The sequence below is a fragment of the Gossypium hirsutum genome, chromosome D03, assembly GCF_007990345.1.
Source record: "Gossypium hirsutum isolate 1008001.06 chromosome D03, Gossypium_hirsutum_v2.1, whole genome shotgun sequence".
NCBI classification, from domain to species: domain Eukaryota; kingdom Viridiplantae; phylum Streptophyta; class Magnoliopsida; order Malvales; family Malvaceae; genus Gossypium; species Gossypium hirsutum.
The window spans coordinates 1614498-1620497 of NC_053439.1; positions in this window are offsets into that span (position 1 = coordinate 1614498).

Genomic DNA, 6000 nt, shown 5'->3' on the forward strand with positions numbered 1-6000 from the left:
TTGTAGAGTAGAAGGACAAAATTCACAATTTGGCCTAAAAAAAGTTGACATTTAATATATTGAAGGGTTAAATCACTATTTTGAACTTGAACTTGGCAACTATTCTTACATTGAGGACTGAACTTTTTTTGTCTAAGTTAGTCCTTAAATTTGGCAATTGTTCCCACATTAAGGCCTAAACTTTTTTTTGTCCAAGTTAATCCCTAAACTTGGCAATTGTTCCCACTTTCAAACCTAAACTTTTTTTGGTCCAAGTTAGTTCCTGATATTTCCTTGAAAACTTTAGAGTTCTAGCCCTGATACGAGAACAATTGCAAAGTTCATAGATTAACTTGGACAAAAATAAGTTCAAGTCCCAATATGGGAACAATTACCAAGTTCAAGGGCTAACTTGAACAAAGAAAATGTTCAAGCCCCAATATAAGAATTGTTGCTAAGTTGAAGGTCCCTATATCCAAACTGTTATACAATTTGGAATCTGAGAAACAGCTGGATCCAAACACTCTGCAATCAAATTCAAAGCAGTTGAAGCCTTCCAATAGCACATATTGCAACCCAAAATTGACCGAAAGGGTTCAAAATTTTAACATTTTTGTAGGGTTTGGTATTAGTGTTTTCTGACATGAAGGTAAACAAACAAAAAAACAGTGGGTGTTAAGTGCCAAAAACGACTGTTGTTTTAGAAAATGGTATAATTCTACGAAAAGGTACAGTAAAATCATTACAATTTCATAAAAGGACATGTAACATTGGTGAGAGGAATTAGAAGATAAGAATAATACCCTTTGAAACCCCCAATAATGCTTTTGCTTTCTTCTTTGTTGGTTGTGCATGATTGGATAAGTATTAGGTCAAATTCTATAAAAGGTCCTTGGAATATATGTTTTTGACAGATTTAGTCCCTATATTATAATTTGATCATTTCTAGTCCTTTACTTTTCAATATATGCATTTTTATTCATGAGATCAATTTTTCTGTAAATTTTATCAAATAATTAAATTTGACCTATTTTTTTAACGTATTGATGTGACATATATATAGAGTACCTTGGCTTATTTTTTGTCTGTCGGATTTAGCGGTAGATTTCCGCATTAAGATTTGAGGGATTTAATTAAAATTTTTAAAAATTTTGGGGTTTTATTTTAATTTTTCAAAACTTCAATGGGCTTGTTTAATGAGAAATTTTAAAAAATTTTGGAGAGTCTAATTAAAATTTTGAAAAACTCTGAAGAGCTTAATAACAATTTTCCAAAATTCTTATCCACCTCTAGTTGGATTATACAATTTTCTCCATTTTCTTAAAATGTGCAAAAAGAAAAATGTTTCAATGCCTATAAGATTGAAAATAAAGGTTTAAAAAAGTAAAAGGATTAAATCTATAAAAAAAATATAATGCAATACCTTCTATAAAATTTGACCTAAAGTATTATTATGGAATTTCCACCTTTAATTGGACCAACTCAGAAGAAACTAAGGACCACAATACCAACTTGTATATGAAATGATGGCAACCTACATTTGGCTGTTTTTTTTTTTAATTACTTTATTTTATTTTATTTTCATCCCATTTTGTTAAATTATCACATGCATGGCAATTTTTTTAAAGCTAATTAGGGACCGCCTTCGATTGAATCGAGCCGAATCGAATAAAAATATTTTAAGTTAATTAAGTTGTCGAGTCATATTTTATCATCCTAGCTCGATTTGAAATTTTTTTGAATCGAGTCAAGTGAAATGAAATTCAAACTGAATCGAATTGAGTGAAATTATTAGAGTTAAGTTTAAAAGCTAAGCATGTCAAATTAAAATCTTGTTCCAAAATAATTAATTCCATATTAGAACACATAAATTTGAAACCATATATATTTGAAACTTTTTGGAAGCAAAACAATTAAAAAAAACACTTTAGTATGATGAACAGGAATAATTAATTAACTTATTTATGTCCCAAAATTATTATTTAAATTTTTTTTAAAATTTTTAACTTTATTTATATATTCTTTAGAAATTTTTTAAAATTTATAAATTTTAGAATTCTTATAAATATTTTGAATTTTTGAAAATTATTTTGTATTTTTTACTGAGAAAGACCAATTTGCTCATTTTTAAAATTGATAGGGACAAAAGGGGTATATACACCAATCTGTTATTCGAATTATTCGATCTGTAAAATTTGACTCGACTCAAACTTGAAACTTAAATTACTTATTTGAGTTGACTCGAATAACTTGAATAACTCGAACAATTTGATTCGATTAACTCTAAATTCAAAATTTTTTCAATTTTTTTAATCGAATCGAATTTTACTCACCCCTAAAACTAATAACAATATTTTGTTTTGTTTACTTTAAACAATTCTTTTATAAAATTATCCAAAAAAACATTTTAAAAATAAATTATTTATCTTCTTCACCGTGATTTGCCATTGCCATGCCTTGGATTCTTCAAAGCTATATGCATTTTATAAAGTTTAGCTTGACTTTATATTAACCTTTGAATTCAAAATGTGGTAATTAATCAAGGGGTCCAGCTATTTATGAGCTTTTTCGAAATTATATTTATCGATAATTAGAATATATTCAAATACAACTCATATGGAACATTGTAAAACTAGAACGTTAGTAATGATAATATATCGCAAAGAAAAGAGAAATAAAAATAAAGAACACACAGATTTTTACATGGAAACCCTTTAAGGAAAAAAACCACGGGCAGGGGAGAAGAAAATTCATTATGTCAAATTCGAGTGATTACAAGAGGAGTTTTGACTACATCTATTTAAGTTGAAAAAAGCTAATTCTAATCAAAGTCAAATATATATGCTAATAAATGCTAAATATATTATACTCATAAATATTAAATCTTCTAGAAAGAATATATATATATTAACTTGATTTGTAAGAAATCTCTTAGAATTTTAGTCACACAACTCTAACAAACATAAATTAGAATAAAATTTAAAGAAATTTCAAATATGATTTACATAGCGTGAGACTTGAAAATTTAAAATTTATGCCTCAACCTTATCGTTAAGCAAACAATCTCGAACTTTCATGATAGTCGGTGCAGCACCAACTTTGGACCCCTTATTTGTTATAAGTTTCCTTTTAACCCTTTAAAATTTGATAAATTTTAGTTAATAAATAGTAATTTTTCTATTTTGGACCCCAAAATATTTCAATTCAATTTTGGCTCCCATTATAAATATTTTGACTTCGCCGCTAATGGTAGCCTATATGATAAGGTAGAGCAAAAAATCAAGAAACTGAAAATCGATCCGAACCATAATGGTTTGAACGGTTTTCATTTACTAGTTAAAAATCGCAATTATCTTAACTAAACCAAATTCTATTTTTTTATTTAATTTATAAATTAATTTTAAATTCTTATGATGTAAAAAAATAAATATTTTATAATTAAAATAGTAAAAATAATATTAATATATATTTTTTTAAAAATACCATATAAGAGTTATTGATGATTTTTTATTTACTTAGAAAATATTTTTTATAGATACATTTATGAAAAAAAACTTAAAAACTTTACCAAATAATGTTCAAAAATCATAAATTAAAACTTATTTTATCAAAATAAAATAACTCATTATTGATATAAAAAATATTAATAACCGATTGAATCAAACCGAATTATTATAAATAATTTAGTAAATTAAAAAATTTCAATCGAACCAAACCGATATCAATTCAAGTGTGATAAGATTATCAATACATCCAATGCAAACTATTATTTTTTAGTACTTACCTTCTCTTTGTGGGTTTAAGGTTAAAGTGGTTGTTGTCCAAATATAACTTTCCTTCATGGAACATATAAACATAAATATGAGAAGAATATAAAATTTGATTTTTTAAATATAAAAAAAGTTAATTACATCAAACATCTTCAAATTATGGTTCATATTCTAAATCGAATTGTAAATTTTTAATCATTTTAATTGAGTTTTTAAAGTATTAGTATTATATCAATTAAGTCCTTCTGTCAACATAAACAAATGGATCAAATTTTAAACACATATGTGCCTAGTTATCACATAGATAACTTAGATATGACATGTTTAAAAAAGAAAGTTAATCCTCTTAAACTTTAATGACACTTTTTTAACATGTTGAATGCAAATTATCTATGTAATTAGTACAAACACGTTTCAAATATAATCCACGTGTTTTAAATATGTACAGATCAATTTAAGAACATATGATGAAATTAATTCATATAAAAATAATATATATTATATCTTTACTTTATGCCCTTTGTTGGAATAGTTGTTCACTACAAGAACTTGAGGATGCATTGCCTCACTACAACTTCTCAACATCACGAGACATCATCTTTTGGGGACCCACGCAAACTTGATATTATCTATCGGTTCATTATATTAAACAAACACTTCGTCCGATCTCATTCAAGTTTACTCCAACAGTGCTCTAAATTGACACATGCTACCTTATCATTGTACTTAGAGGGAAGGTTACTCAATAGCTAGAAGTCACGCCCAACCTTCATTCCCTTATAAATACTCTTCACCAGAGTAGAGTAAAGGGCAAACAACCTCACTCTATATAGCTGCTCTTCATGCCATTCACAGTGTGAACTGTTCTTATCCTAGTAATTATCCCACTCTTAAAATATGAAAGATTGCCGTAAGTTACCCTTATATTTTATATTGTAACAATATATATCTTAAAAAATAATTCCTTTTAATTTAAAATAACATAAAAAATCTCAAAATCCAAACTCAAAATTGTGAGTTGAGATTTCTTTGCCTTATCCAAAACCAATCAAAGTGGCAAATTAGTGACAAGTTTCCATGGGATTATCAATTGTCATTTTCACCGGCATCATCATGAATCTGAAATTTTCAAACTTAGTGGGAAAAATAAATCTTACCCATTCCCTACTTTTAATTAAAAAAATCACAATCTTTGCTTAATGCCACAAAATCAAAACAACAAGCATACATCAGCTTCAGCATGGTAAATCTTATGTTCCCCATTTACAAAAAAAAAAAAGACATATAAATATATTTTTTATGATTTCAAATATATATACATCGCAAATTAAAATTTTTAAAAATATTAAGAGATTAAATGGGATTTTTTATAAATTTTGAAGGATGTAATTAAAATTTTTGGAATTTTTAGGGAACTTAATGAATTTAATTATGTTATAAAATTAATTATGGGCAGATAAAGCCACTTGCCTAATGGCAAAAGTAAACTTATTAAATGGTTGTAATCTAATTACTACATCAGTTGGTGCAAAGGAAATGGGATGTTTTTAAGGGATCAAAATGATGTTGCAGATCACATGATTCAACATGTTATAATAAGAAGCCCTATATTCCAATTGTTTGAAGTTCCGCCGGATTCAATAAAAGATGTGTTTATTGTTGATTGTAATAGTTTTAATTTAATTTAATATGGACGGATTGATGTAATCGCTTTATGCTATGCTTTTATTTACTAAAAAAATTATAAAATTTTAGTGATGAAAAAAAATGTTATGCCAATGATACTTGGTAAAATGATATTTAAGATTTTCAATTAATAATTATATGATTTATTTAGATTAAATTTGATTTTGATATTTTTATTATGTTTAAGGTTGGAATTTAGATCTTCTATTTTATTGTGATATAATTTGTTTTTTTATATTTATAATGTTATTAGTCTGTTTAAATAATTAACAGTATTAATAATTTCGATAAATTATTTACATTGATTTAAAAAATATTATTTTTAACTCATCATGCTGACATGAATATTTTCGTGTCAAAAAGAGATATTTAAAAAAAATTAATACTATTAATTATTTCGATTAAATTAAATTACAAAATTACATTCCATAGTTTAATATAATAGAGAACATAACTACCCATTTTATTATTGAAAAAAATTTCTTTTTCATTTGTAAATATTTTTACACAGTAGACAACGTACGCAATAATTCAAGGTTTATTTATTCTTCTAATTTAATCTTCT